We start from the raw sequence: 15,187 nt of genomic DNA, 5'->3' as shown, positions 1-15,187 counted from the left end.
CCGTTGCCAAAAATCTTAGTATTCTGTGTATTTGAAGTTGCTCGAATTAAAGACAGAAATATGATTCAAAGATTGTTTTCAATTGTAGATTATATTAGAGGTAACGTAAACGTACATAATATAGGCTACTAATAATTCTTAGTCATTCATAACGACCGACAAAAAGGGGGGCGATGGTAATCTATAAAATAAGAAAGAAGTCAGCAAGAGAACTAGATAAAAATTAAATGAAAAATAAAAAAAGACGCAAAAAATTTCTATAAAGAAAAAAAGTATTGTGTGTTGCCCCCTTTAATGTAATATAAGTAGTAATATTTTGATTACAGCGTCATCACATCGTGGGACCGCTAAGTAAGTAATTAAATAGATAAAAGAAGATAACAGCAGCTGCCCTTTGTGGAACAACATAGTTTCATTATTGCTAGGTACACCCCTCTTCTGTTTGGCTTAATCTCTTCCCTCATCCGTGCCCCAAGACTGATAGCGAAGTTATAATTACTGTCTATACACGGTGTTTCGTTAAGAGCGTGCAAAAGTATGACAGGACAATAGAGGATGCTCCACTGAACAATTTGAGTTAGCGAATCTAGAGTCAAAGAAGTCAGCTTAAGGAGATAACACGAATAAATCCACATCACTGTGTACTTTTTTGCTTACATTAGTTACAGTTAACATCAAATACCATTACTGAAACAATGAGCGTGCCATTTGTACTGTATCTTCCAAAATGTGCTAGAACCGACGGCCATCAACCGCAATGCAAGAATGATATCGGCAAATATGATTCTAACGCACGGTGACAAATATTCCTGGTGTGTTTCAATCACATCACAGGCAGCTTCAATACTGGCAACTATTTTTATGTCCGTATCCACTGGGGTCTCATACACAAATGACTTTAGATATCCACACTGGGAACGATCGTGGGGATTCAGGTCAGGTGACCTCGCAGACCGTGGAATAGGACCTCCACTTTCAATCCAGCGACCAGGAGATACACCATAGAAATGGCTGCGGACATCCACACCAAAGTGAGGCGGTGCACCATCATGTTGTATCTCTCACGAACAGCCATAGGTACGTTTTCCGACAATGCAGGTACAACTCCTTGCGCGAACCTCAAGTACAGGAAACCATTCAGACGGCTAGGTAGACTTCCTACTAATAGTTATCTTGTTGCCTTCCAGGAAATAAAGAATTTACATGTACATAAACAGCACAGTGCGTATAAACTTGTACGCATGTTAGTTGTAAATAATCTGGAAAACAGTAATGCTACTGAAAGAGGTAGACCAATTTTCTTCCATATCTCCTTAAGCTGGCTTCTCCGTTCCCAGGTTCCCTACCTCAAATTTTTCAGTGGAGCGCGCTCTATTTCTCGTTACAATTTTGGACACTCTTCCGGAAACACCCTGTATAGAACATGAAAACGAATCCGTCTTTCATAAACCTATCATTGTTAGAGAATAGAGCTACCAATTTATTTTAAATCCTAATTTTACATAATTACGTAAAAACTAAGTTTGATGCATTAATCCTTCTTACGAGGTGTATGTCCTGCGTTGTTTTGGTGACAGCATATTAACTGACGCTTCGCTAAACTGCAAGTGCGAGTCGCACGATGCTCATACTACTTGCAGTGGATCTTGACGCAGTGTGGAATTCCTGTGTGATGGTCTGGAGAGATGTCTGGCTATTACACAGTACGACCCTCTTCAGCTGTCGGCGGTCTCTGTCAGTCAGCAGACGAGATCTGCCTGTACACTTTTGTGCTGTATGTGTTACATCATGTTTCCACTTCACTATTACATCGGAAACAGTGGACCTATAGATGTTTAGGAGTGTGGTGTGGAAATCTCGATTACAGACGTATGACACAAGTGACACCCAATCACCTGACCACGTACGGAGTCCGTGAGTTCCGCGGATCGCCTCATTCTAATGACTACTGAGGTCGCTGATTGGAGTACTTGGCAGTGGTGGCATCACATTGCACCTTTTTGGGGGGCAGCCAGATACTTTTGATCACATACTGTAAATTCGCCAGTCATCTAGCTTGCCACCTGACTCACCGTGTGACACGTGAAGTAAATGAAGCAAACTAACATGTGGAAACATCCGTCGCATGATGAGTCTCTTTCACCAGTTAGATCGTTCTTTTCATTCTCAGCTTTTTTACTATTTTACCATTTCCGAACATATACCACAGAATAATTTCCCGTGTAGAAAGTTCGTATACTGGGCCTGTATAACCTTTGCGTGAGGTAGCAGCTCGCAGGTGCAAGTTCTGTCCTAGAGCGACAGATGGCGGGACGACTGCAGACAGACACTGTGCCGTGTGCAGCACGGTACATGCGTCGATTCACAGCACGTACAGACACCCGTGCAGGCATATCGCTGCGTGCGGGCCGGGCTCCATACTGAATAATCTGGTCTACATATCGGATAAGTTTAACGGACTTGTACACATAACTTTTCAATACCCGTTATCTTAGCGATTTTCCTGTATTGCTCAGCAGAACACATATACTCATGGTGCAGTTATGGAGCAGGTAGAGATACCTGAACAACTGCCCTTCAGTAATCTACAAACACGTATCATCTCGTGCTAAAAACGTCGAGTGGAAAGTATTGTCCCGTAAATAGGAAAGGGCTGTTATATACCTGACGCCGAATTCATTTTCTTTAACGAATTTTTTGCGTGCTTCTTCAGTAAAGGAAGTTCGCTCACAACAGCAGATCCAAACAGAAAATCAGTGACTCAACTGTGGAATTGTCTGGGACAAATCAAAACTACGGTCTGGCACAATGCAACTGTGAAAGTATTGTGAACGGTCATCGTGACTATAGGCAGTCGTAAAGTTTTTAAGCGACTAAAGTAGTTAAACAGCTACAAATCTTTCAGTTATTGAGCCTTGTGTTGTTTAACACTGTCTAGCGGGTCAAGACGACAACGGTAGACCTTCATTAAACTGATTTGATAGCCTGAGATGAAGACGCTTGCACAACACAGAGTAGCGTGGAGAACTGTTTCAAACCAGTCTTCAGACACCACCATCAACAAAAATGTAGCAGTTTAGACAGTTAATCCGTTCCCACCAGTAAATGTTACCATTTAAACCCACGGAAAAGCCGGTCACACGGTTTGTCTCGTACGCCACAAACCGCCAACAGTGTGAGGTTCACATCGCAGCAACGAACATGACTCTTTCACGACCGCCACGGAAGCTCAGACGCACTCACGAAAAGAAGGTGTCAAATGATTGTTTTCATTTGTACCAGAGGCAATCAATTTAAACTTCAGTTCTGTATTATTCTGGACTGTTGTATCACTTCCTTTAAGGAAATTCAAACTGGACAAGACTTGGGAAGGCAGTCGGCTGTGGCGTAGTTTAAGATAAAACGTCTCACCATTGGCCTCTACCAATATCCGAATAATGTGGAAAGCCTGTCGCATATCTATGGAAAGGCTGTGATTCATGTTAACGAAGTATTGATTTACATCTAAATGTACATCAATACTCCGTGAGCCACTGCACAACGGAAGCTACCTCGTACCAGTACCAGTCTTTTCTTCTTCTGTTCCACTCGGTAACAGTGAAGAAAAATGCCTACCTATCAACCCTACTTTTCTCAGCTTATCTTTCTGCCCTTACTTGGGCTCTAAGTTGTCGGCAGTAGAATCGTTTCGCAGCCGGTCTCAAACGCCGGTTTTCTAACTTTTCTCAATAGAATTTCACGAAAGGAACCTCCAAAGTTTCCCATTTTTCACGGGGCATATCCGTAATATTTGCATGTTGTTCGAATCTGCCGGTAACGAATCTAGCAGCACGCCTTTGAATTGCTTCGACCTGGTGGGGATCCCAAAAACTCGAGCAGCACTCAGATATGGGTCGCATTAGATTTCTATACGCCATCTTCTTTATAGCTGAACTACAATTTGCCAAAATTTTCCCAATAAAATGAAGTCGATCGCTTGCCTTCCCTATCAACAACGTGACGTGCTCGTTCCACATCGTATCACATAACTGTGTTACGCCTCAGTATTTGATCGACGTGACTGTGTCGAGCAGCACACTGCTAATGCTGTATTGGCACGCTGTTTTTTCTACTCATCCACATTGACTTCCATTTTTCTACAGTTAGAGCAACCTACTGCTCATCACACCAACTAGAGTATAAGTCATCTTGCACTCAAGGACGACGCCTTAAATCACACAAATTTAAAGGCTGAAAATTCAAAGAAATACCCACGAATTGCAATTACGATCAACTCAAATTTATATTATCACATAGGTAATCTTGCGGTTAACCAAAGACATCGTTTTGTTGGTTTAAAGTTAGAAGATGCAACAGGTCTACAAAAGGTACTGCCTAAACTACGCTTATCCATCCTGCTGGAGTACTTCCTGTGCGGTATGGGATCCTTACTAGGTAGGACTGACGCAAAACATCGAAAAAGTTCAAACAATTACATCTTGTTTTGTATTGCAACAAAGTACGCGACTGAGTGTCATGAATATGTCACGCCAGTTGGTTTGGCAACCATCCAAACAAAGACGTGTTAACAAAGGCGTTTTAACAAAGGCGTTTGTCGTAGCGGCGAGAGATTTACACTAAACTTCAGTCTCCAAACTTGTCCTCACAAAGCGCAAAACGTTTGTTGACAAGCAACATTATAGGGAGAAACTGTAATTGTAATAAAGTAAGAGAATTCAGAGCTCGTACCGAAAAATTTAAGTGTTCGTTCGTCCCGCATGCTATAGGAAAGTGAAACGGTAAAGAAACAGAGTGAAAGTCGTTCGATGAAGACTCTTACAGGTACTTAACTGTGGATTTAAAGTGATCATGTAGATGTACGCCACAGCATAATTAGCCAACAGCTCAGATTCCTGCTCAGTTTGTTCGTCAGGTCATTTATGTAAACAGGGAATATGTGCGGTCCTATCGCACTTCCCTGGGGCTCTCCAGACGATACCCTTCTCTCAGACGAACGCTCCGTCGAGGACAGCTCGGGGGTTATATTATTCAAGACGACTTCAAGCCACTCACATAACTGCAAACATAATCCGTAAGCTCGGGCCTTCGTCAGCGGTCTGCAGCAGGGCACCGTGTCAAGCGCTTTCCGGTAATAAAGGAATAGGGAATCCGTCCGTCGCCCTACTTCCTTGGTTATATGTTCAAGACTTCCGAAGTTATGGATACTGGTCTGTAAGTATGCGAGTCCGTTCTCTTACCTTCCTTATACACAGGAGTCACATGCGTTACTTTTCCGGTCGCTTGGGACTTTGCGCTGGACGAGAGTTTCTGGATAAAAAAAATGGTTTAAATGGCTCTGAGCACTATGGGACTTAACTTCTAAGGTCATCAGTCCCCTAGAACTTAGAACTACTTAAACCTAACTAACCTAAGGACATCACACACATCCATGCCCGAGGCAGGATTCGAACCTGCGACCGCAGCGGTGGCGCGGTTCCAGACTGTAGCGCCTAGAAACGCTCGGCCACCCCGGCCGGCAGAGTTTCTGGATAAATGCAAGCTAAGTAAGTGCCCAATGTCGCAGAGCACTCTATGCAAAAATAGAGTAGAATCTCACCTGGACCTGGCAACTTACTTGTTGTCAACTCTTTCAGTTGTTTCTCTTCGCCAGAGATGCTTATTACTAAGTCATTCATATGGGAATCTGTGCGATGGTCAGCGACAGTATCTTTGTACGATTCCTTAAACGTGAAATTTGGAACTTCACGTTTCCTTTGCTCTCTTCTATTGCCACCCGAAAATGATCGTCATGTGACTGGCTGGAATATTTCGACCTGCTTATTGATTTTACGTGTGACCAGAATTTTCTCGACTTCTAGGCAACAACTTTCGCTAAGCTATGACGGTGGTAGTTGTGTACGTCTGTCGATCTTCTTACACGCGCACATTTAGCTCTCGTCGCTTGCGCTTTCGTTTTGAATCCAGAATACGACAGTCCCTGTTTCCTCATCATTTTCAGAATTTTACTATTATACCACATTGGGTCTGTTCCATCCTTAATCAACTTATCTGGCACGTATAACTCCCGAGCACGACTTATAAACGATTTAAACTTTGCCAATAATCCCTCCACCTCTGTCTTCGTGGAAATAAGTGATATCTATTCATCAGTTAATGATGTCTCACGAAGAGCATATGTTTTAGCAACTTAACTATGTGACGTCTATTACATGAATTCAATTACCGGTGAAGACACATTTTGATGCAGGGGTTCTCGGTGCAGCCAGTGTGAAGGCATGGAAACAGAATTATACGAAAAAAATTTCATGAGCGCAGGTTGTTTCCGAGCCTGTTACATCTCTTCCTATGCCAAATGAGTAACTATCGCAGAACGACAGCCGAAAAAGGAGAAAAGCAGTGATGTCAAATGCAAAATTGTTTGGGGAAACGAAACGGAATGTAATATGCATTTCAGGTTTGGAAGCCACGGTACAGTCATGCTAGAGTGAACCACTTCTAAAGTGAGAGAAAGAAAAGACATCACGTCCCGAGGAAAGGCTCAGCACAATTCTATTGGAGGCGAGCGAGCAGACAAACACTGCCCGTGGAACACAAACAGCACACTCTTTTGTTTCCGTGCCTACGCGGCATTCGAAACGAGCTGATGAAAGTGCCACGTTCTGCGGGGAAATTCGACAGCCGAGCTGAAAATGGTTTCGGAATGAAAGGAAAGTGTGCGTCATGGAAAACACATGTGAGGTGTACAGTGGAAGAGAGTTACAAAATGCTTATGTTTGGCTGAAGGACAAATAAAAATGCAACATAGAATGAAACAAAACCGTTGCTATTAGCACGGCCCCTTATAAGGAATCCCTTTTCTCTTCTGAAGACTGAGCTACTTCACAGAGGGACATTGGAGAATTCTATGGAAAAACACGAAACAGCAATGGCGTTAAGAAACAGACCAACTTAGTTCTCAAAGCAGACAACGCACCAGGACAGTTGTACCTTGTTTCGTCTCGCGTTGAAGGAATTCTTTTACACGGAGCGAAAATCGCAGCTTGTCAGCGCTAGGAATGAATGTATTAGAATTTTTCTTAGACCGTGTACTGCTGCGTGTACGCTACCATGTACACGACCACTCCTGCAGGTAGTGAGGCAGTCCGCAGGTTCGCCTCCTTTGAGATGGAACAGGGCGAGAAAGGTTGTGGTGCGTCACCGCTAAGAAACATAGCTCGATGAAACTTGGACCATATGTGGAAAGAACTACTACTGTTTAGTCCTGGTAGAGGTAACCGAAAGAAACACGCATTAAGACTAACAGAAATGACTCTCTTATTCAAAGGCAGTAGTTGTACTGGAGTCACCGTGATATGTTATAGCTCACTGGACATTATAAAATGTGGGAATGGTTGTTAATAGCACGTGGGATCGGTAGGGACAGCAGTGAGTGTTGCGTAAAGTGCTCCCATGCTGACCATAAAGTTGGTAAGGAGTTCTGGTGGATGCCCACTTCATTCCTCCACCAGCGAGATTGAGAACTGCCGGATGATCGATGGTGCATTTGGACGTCCTGCATCATGTCTCCCCAGCGGACGCCACACGTGCCAGATCTCAGCCGGGGAAAACCTGCAGGCTACTCGAGTCACCTAGTATCCTCTCATTCCAGGAGCCCTTCCACCTGTTCAATTCGTTGCGGTAGAGTATTGTCATCCACAAGAATAAAGGTAGGTCCGAAGGAACCCCTGAAAAGACGCACGAGGGGAAGCAGTACAGTATTACAATAAAGCTGACCGGCAACTGCGTCGTGTTCAACGTCTCGGAGGTCAGTACGGCAATGCAGTGTTATGCCTCGCTGGACCGTAATTCGTGGATCACCAAAATGATTGTATTCGATGATGTTCCTGGGTCAACTACGTTTTCTGAATCCTCGCCGTATGAGGGAATGTCCGGTGTCACTTCGGAGAATGAATATGCTCTCACTGGAGAATATATTCCAGAATATATTCCAAAATTCGAATCAAGAACAGCTGCCAACATAAGTAACGTAGAAGCAGATATCCTCGGAGTAGTGAAGCAACATAAATCACAGAATGAGATTTTCACTCTGCAGCATAGTGTGCGCTGATATGAAACTTCCTGGCAGATTAAAACTGTGTGCCCGACCGAGACTCGAACTCGGGACCTTTGCCTTTCGTGGGCAAGTGCTCTACCAACTGAGCTACCGAAGCACGACTCACGCCCGGTACTCACAGCTTTACTTCTGCCTTAACTTAAATCACCTAAAAACAAGCAAATCTTCCGGTGCAGACAGTATACCAGATAAGTTCCTTTCAGTGTACGCTGATACAGTAGCACCATACTTAACAATTATATACAAACCGAAAGATCGACGAAAGATCCGTACTCAAAGACTGAGAAGTTGCACAAAAAAAATTTGTGTGAATTCCTAAGGGACCAAACTACTGAGGTCATCGGTCCCTAGACCTACGCTAAGAACAACACAAACACCAATGCCAGAGGGAAGACTCGAACCTGCGGCAGAAAGGGCCGTGCAATCCGTTACATACCGAATCAAACCGCACGACCACTCCGTGCGGCGGGAGTTGAAAAGGTCAAACGAACATTCCAGGAAGGTAGTAGGAGTAATCCGCTAAATCGCGGACCCATATCATTAACGATGATGATTTTGGAACATATATTGTGGTGGAACATTATGAATTATGTCGAAGAGAACCGTTTGTTGACACACAGTCAGCCGGCCGGTGTGGCCGAGCGGTTCTAGGCGCTTCAGTTGGAACCGCGCGACTGCTACGGTCGCAGGTTCGAATCCTGTCTCGGGCATGGATGTGTGTGATGTCCTTAGGTTAGTTAGGTTTAAGTAGTTCTATGTTCTAGGGGACTGATGACCTCCGATGTTAAGTCCCATAGTGCTCAGAGCCATTTTTTTGACATACAGTCGACACGGATTTAGAAAACATCGTTTTTGTGAATAACGACTATTTCTTTAGTCACACGAAGTGTCGAGTGTTATTGACAAGGGATTTGAAATTGATCTCGTATTTCTAGATTTACAGAAGTCTTCTGACACTGTCCCACACAACCGGCTTGTAGTGACATTGCGTGGTTATGGAATACCTTCTCAGTTATGTGACTGGATTCGTGATTTCCTGTCGGAAAGTTCACATTTCTTAGTAACTGACACAAAGTCATTGAGTAAAACAGAACCGATATCTGATTTTCCCGAAGGTAGTGTTATAGTACCTTTGCTGTTGCTTATCTATATAAACGATTTGGGAGACAATCTAAGAAGCTATCTTAGGTTGTTTGCAGATGATGCTCTCGTTTATCGTCTAGTAAAGTCATAAGAAGACCAAAACAATTTGCAAAACGATATTGAAAAGACATCTGTATGGTATAAAAATTGAAATTGACTCTAAATAACGTAAGGTGTGAGGTCATCCACATGAGCGCTTAAAGGAATCCGTTAAACTTCGGTTACACGATAAATCAGTAAAATGTAAAAAGGATAAATTCAACTAAATATCTAGCAACTACAGTTGCGAACAACTTAAATTGGAACTTACTCTCAGAAAATGTTATGGGGAAGGCAAACCAAATACTGCGTTTTATTTGAAGAGCTCAAAGAAAATGTAACAGATCTGCTAAAGAGACTGCCTACACTGCGCTTGCCCGTCCACTTTTAGAATATTGCTGCTTGATGTGGGATCATTACCTGATAGGATTGACGGAGTGCATCCAGGAAGTTCAAAGAAGGGCAGCGCGTGTTGTATTATCGCGAAATAGGGGAGAGAGTGTCAGTGAAATGATACAGGACCTGGGGTGGACATCACTAAAACAAAACCGTTTTAGGTTATGGCGGGATCTTCTCACGAAACTTCAATCACCAACTTTCCCCTCCGAATGCGAAGATATTTTGTTGGCACTGACCTACATCAGGATAAGACATGATAAAATAAGGGAAATCATAGGTCGCAGGGAAAGATGAAGGTGCTAGTTTTTTGTGCGCGCCGTAGGAGGTCGAAATAATAGAGAATTATTGTGAAGGTTCTCCGGTGAACACTCTGCCAGGCACTTAAATGTGATTTTCAGGGTATCCACCTAGATGTTGATGTAGATGGAAAAGTGTATGCAACATCATTCCGGTTTGGTCCAGCCCTACGCTGTTGGAAACTTCGCAAAACTTTTAACACGGTACAGTCACCAATCAACGTTATTCTGACACTGCATTCCTTCCTCATTTGCGTCTTTTCGGGGGTGCATTCGGCGCTGACGTCACTTTCCTGGACGGGAATACGCGACCGCAGTGAACAGCGCAGGTGGAAGAGCTCTTGGAACGAGAGGATATTAGGCGGACAGAGTGGTCTACGCGTTCCTCCGATTTATAACCCATCGAACACTTGGGGAGACTATTGCAGCACATTCACATGCACCAGCAGTTATGAACCGCACCGGTGTAGGAATGAAACGTCGTAGTACGATAATTCCTTACCAGATTTGTGGAGAACTTGAAATCACATTGCTGAACATGCGATGTGATCCGTGGTAATCACACAACCAACTGAGAACCATGTCCCACCTTTTATAACGTCAAGGGACTATCACATTCTAACAATTTCCTTTGAATAAATGTGATATTTCTGTTCATCTCAATGCGTATTTTTTTAAATCACTTTCCGTGCTGTACTCTGACGTACTGTACTGAAGTAGTTCTTTCTTTGTATGGTCCCACTTTCCTCGAGCTATATTACGTGGCAGTGAGTGACACATCATACGAAAGTACTACAGGTAAAATTTTATTGTCTGAAGTTGTGTTGGTCTTAGTTGTCGACTGGTCGTGTTATCTATGGGAAGAAACGAACAAACACCATCCGCACAGGCCTTAAACGCCCAAAGTTACCGACCGACCGCGGTGTCATCCTCAACCCTTAGGCGTCTCCAGATGCGGATACGGAGAGGCATGTGGTCAGCACGCCGGTCTCCCAGACGTCGTCCGTTTTCGTGACTTCTCAGTCAAGTAGCTCCTCAATTAGCCTCACAAGGGCTGAGTCCACCCCCTTGTAACAGCACTCGAAAGTGCTAGCCAAGCGCGACAGCACTTCGGATATCTCACGGAACCCGATGTTACTACTGCGGCAAGGCCGTTCGCACGTCATCTCCGCAACCAACTATAATACCTAATAAGCACCTAATGTCTGGTGTATACAACACTCAAATAAGAAATTAAGTATTTTCTATATCAGTGAGTTCTTCGATTATTTTCAGTTGCTCTCAGTAAAGTACTTTCCTACCCCCATTTTGTTAACGGATCGCGATGTTTAATCACCTAACACTGTTATACATATATCTCTGGTCCGCCACCGCAGTCGAGTGATCAGCGCACATGGCTGGTGTGTGGAGGGCGCGGGTTCGATTCCCGCTACAGATGAGTATTTTTCGTTTGGTGGTAAGACTAGTACGAGGTGCGCTCACCTCGTGACGGCACTTGAGGAGCTACCTACCCGAGGAGTAGCTGCTCTACGGTGTTGGAAGTCTGCAAAACGGCCGGGAGATGTGCTGTGCTGAACACTTGTTGTCCCTCCGTACCGCATCCCCCTGACTCCGCAAGGCACAGGATGACACGGCCGGCAGGCAGCCCTTGGGGCTTCACGGCCTGGGCGAGGAGCCCCTTTTAAATGCACGGCTGTGGGAAACAACCGAAACAGCCCGTGTTGCAGGAATAGCGCGTTGCAGGATGTGTTCGCTGATACATAACTGTTAAGAAAAAGAAAATAGACATTTTGCGCCGTTTCCTAGTCAGTTAGAATTGAAGTTAGTCAGCGAGGCCGTTGAGCGCGTAAATTGAAGCAGCCCGCCAGATACAATTAGTGTTAGTTGCTCTCATAGCGTATATTATAGCTCACGTGGCTGCTCAGCCTTCGGTTCGGGTTATATCCTTACTACCGTACCATGTCCATGGTTTGTATTGCTCTCTTATTGGGTTTTAGAAAACTGATGAAGGACACGGTTGGCGACATCGTCTTTGGCGGGCAGCTTCAATTTGCGAGCGACGGCATGATTGCCTAACCCTCCATACTAATTACCTCAGAAACTGCGCACTGTATCGAAAGTTTTCCTTAAGAAATATTTCTCAGCCCAACATACGCTCCACAAACCTTACAAGCTTTTCAGATTATTTCTGTGGTGTCACCGCCAGACACCACACTTGCTAGGTGGTAGCTTAAATCGGCCGCGGTCCATTTAGTACATGTCGGACCCGCGTGTCGCCACTGTGTGATCGCAGACCGAGCGCCACCACAAGGCAGGTCTCGAGATACGGGATAGCACTCGCCCCAGTTGTACGACGACTTTGCTAGCGACTACACTGACGAAGCCTTTCTCTCATTTGCCGAGAGACAGTTAGAATAGCCTTCAGCTAAGTCCATGGCTACGACCTAGCAAGGCGCCAATTGTAACAGTGCATGTATCTTACGAGTCTCATTTGTATAGTCAAGAGAGATGTATCACAAGGAGTGATTAAAAGTTAAGTATATTCCAAAGCTACGTATTTTCTTTATAGCAGTCATAACGTATCCTGTTCCAGACTTGACGCCAGTGGGCGTGTGTGTACGCGTGCCTTTCGGCTCCCTTCTCAGTGTGGCGTAGCTAGCTTGTTACGCCACAACAATTTCTTACCACCCTATAAATCTCGGTGAACTATTTCCGAACCACAGATAACACTCCTTCAATCCTGTACTGTTCACTAATTAGTTTTTTCAGTGTATGTGAGCAATTGAGTTAATCCTCCAGCAAGGCACATCTGCGAATGACTCTCTTCATAAATATTTCAACAAACATACAAAAGTCAATTTTTACCTTTTGTCTTCAGAAATCATTTCGGCTTGTTTATTACACAAAATATACAAAACACAATTACCGTATTACCTTTTGTATTCAAACGTCACTTCATGTTGGTGTGTTCAACACAAAAGAATGCACTCCAATGCTACGTAGTGAGACTTTCAGTAATAGCATGCATAGTACTGATTTCAACAATGATATTCAATACGGGATACGTCATCCATCTCCTAACTGTAGTCGCAGAAGAGTTTTCTCTGCCTTAGGCTTTTCCCAGTAGAGGACAGGTGAAATATAAATCCAGCGATTCGAAATTTTTGTGCAGCACGAAGAACAGCCGTCGGCGCTCGTCTCATTACCACAACGTTCATGCAACAAAGAAGAACACAAAAAATACAGTGTTCATTTTTACTTTACATAATTACAGAGCTTACGGAGAATTTAGAGGTAAGTCTAAATTTCGTTGAATCCACGTTTGTCCCTAAAGTAACAGCATTTTAGTCAATGTTTCACACGATGTTATGAGAACATGTTAAATATAATTCCAGCTAAAATTTCACCGCTCTAGCTGTAACATAATTGGAGATGGACTGATGTTTCGTTGTGTAAACAGAGCTGAAAAACATCTTTTTAGCGAATAAAATTTTTTCTCTCTTGAAAACTGCTAGTCTTACAGCAACGAAATTTTTGCTCGTGTTTGATTATAGTATAGAAATTGTAAAAATGATAATACAACTTGGGAAAAATTAGTGCTGATCTGCTCGCCTCTGAAAATGTAGCAGAAGAGACTTCCTTCGTCAGTTGCCACAACAGAACATAAATATAGAGGTCATGTTGATAATGCACCGCACCCACTAGCTATGGGGCCAATAAAGTATTGCGAAGTTGACGGAATAATTAGAGGAAGAAGCGAAAGGGATGATAAGAAAAGACTAGAGTAAGTAATCAGCGACATCTGTTGGTATAGCCGCCATAATGCAGCATAGACGAGAAGTCGGAGGAACTTAATCGCCAGAGGGCCTAACGTACCATGTGAAACACAGTTCCAAGTAAATCGTAATAAAATATTGTAACAGTGGCTTAATAAGATTATCTTGTTAATGAAATGTATTGCATAAACAGAGGAGTGACAAACAAACACTAGAGTAAAACGAACAAAGAAGAAAATAGAGCAAATGTGTGATGCAGTTTATACTATGTAAACGGAGGGCAAATACACATGCGACAGGCGTAAAACCTCATCAAATAGAGTAAAGTAGGCATTAGGTGCTTTTACCGGTTCCTGGTTTTTGGATTTACAAATTTCAAGCTCTTCCAGTAAATCGACAGCATGACATTTTCGCAATCTGCGTAAAGTACGCATACTTTTCTCAACGTTGTCCATAATATGGCCGTTTTCTGGTAAGTGTAACCGAAAGGCAATTTTGATACTTGGCTGTAAATTTTCTTTAAACTTTACGTCAAAAGAGAGGCCGGTTTGGCCGATATAATACTTATCACAAATTATTACACTAGATCCTGTATACACGACAGCAGTCAAAATTGTCATGCGCGCTTCTCGGCTTAGTTTGAATTTGTAGGGCGTTGTTCGCATGGAAACGGCCCTGACTTTAGATTTATGATAGATTTCTCTGTTTCCTTGGACATACCACCCCCACAAGCCCCTTCCCTGACGAATCTGAGTGGCGTTGCCTCTGAAATGTTTTCGTCACCCAGACGTAAGAAACCCGGATGATTCCCACACTCTAACTCCTCTCATGTAAGGGTCAAAAGAAGGAGTGCAATGTGTATGAAGAGGTGCGGCACCTTCTCATCACGTGACATATCAATGATGACTTTAGGCAGAACAGTCCTGAAATTTGGTGCTAATGTGCTATCATTAACACACCTCACATCTCACGTGAACCCCTGAGCTGTGGCCACGTGTCGACAGTTTTGCTGTCAGAAGCGCCGCCGAGTCCGTAAAGATGACGTCGCAGGGCGCCACGCTGTCGGCACCTTCGAACCATATTTCAAACTCATACATCACAATCCGGAATAACTAGAGGGTTCCGAGAATGTGATCCTCTAATTCCGTTACGCAGTGTGTTATTAGACTGCCTTAAGAAAATTCATGGTGGTACGGGAGATAGTTTGCACTTTTCCTAGACAATGGAAGCAAGAACAGAAAAATGATAGAAAATGTTCCGTTGCATTTGGAGACGTAGAGTAATGTTGCACTATCTGATGTCTGAACCCTTTCCTCCAGTCTTTCCAACTCTGTGTAAAACGGTCTCAGTGAAGTCACAAGTGCTGCAGGTATGCCTAATACATTGTACTGTTGATAAAGAAAAGACTGAGAACTTCCGTA

The 15,187-nt window shown here is 43.6% G+C and overlaps 1 protein-coding gene across 1 annotated transcript in view; it reads left to right on the top strand.

Moving 5' to 3' along the window:
- Positions 1-15,187, top strand: part of LOC124594672 — a 289,502-nt gene that overhangs the window by 75,856 nt on the left and 198,459 nt on the right. The gene's annotated exons all lie outside the window — the stretch shown is intronic.

This window comes from Schistocerca americana, chromosome 2, assembly GCF_021461395.2.
Source record: "Schistocerca americana isolate TAMUIC-IGC-003095 chromosome 2, iqSchAmer2.1, whole genome shotgun sequence".
In the NCBI taxonomy this organism is placed as follows: domain Eukaryota; kingdom Metazoa; phylum Arthropoda; class Insecta; order Orthoptera; family Acrididae; genus Schistocerca; species Schistocerca americana.
The sequence above is the reverse complement of the archived record's forward strand: the minus strand, read 5'-3'. Positions and strand labels throughout refer to the sequence as shown.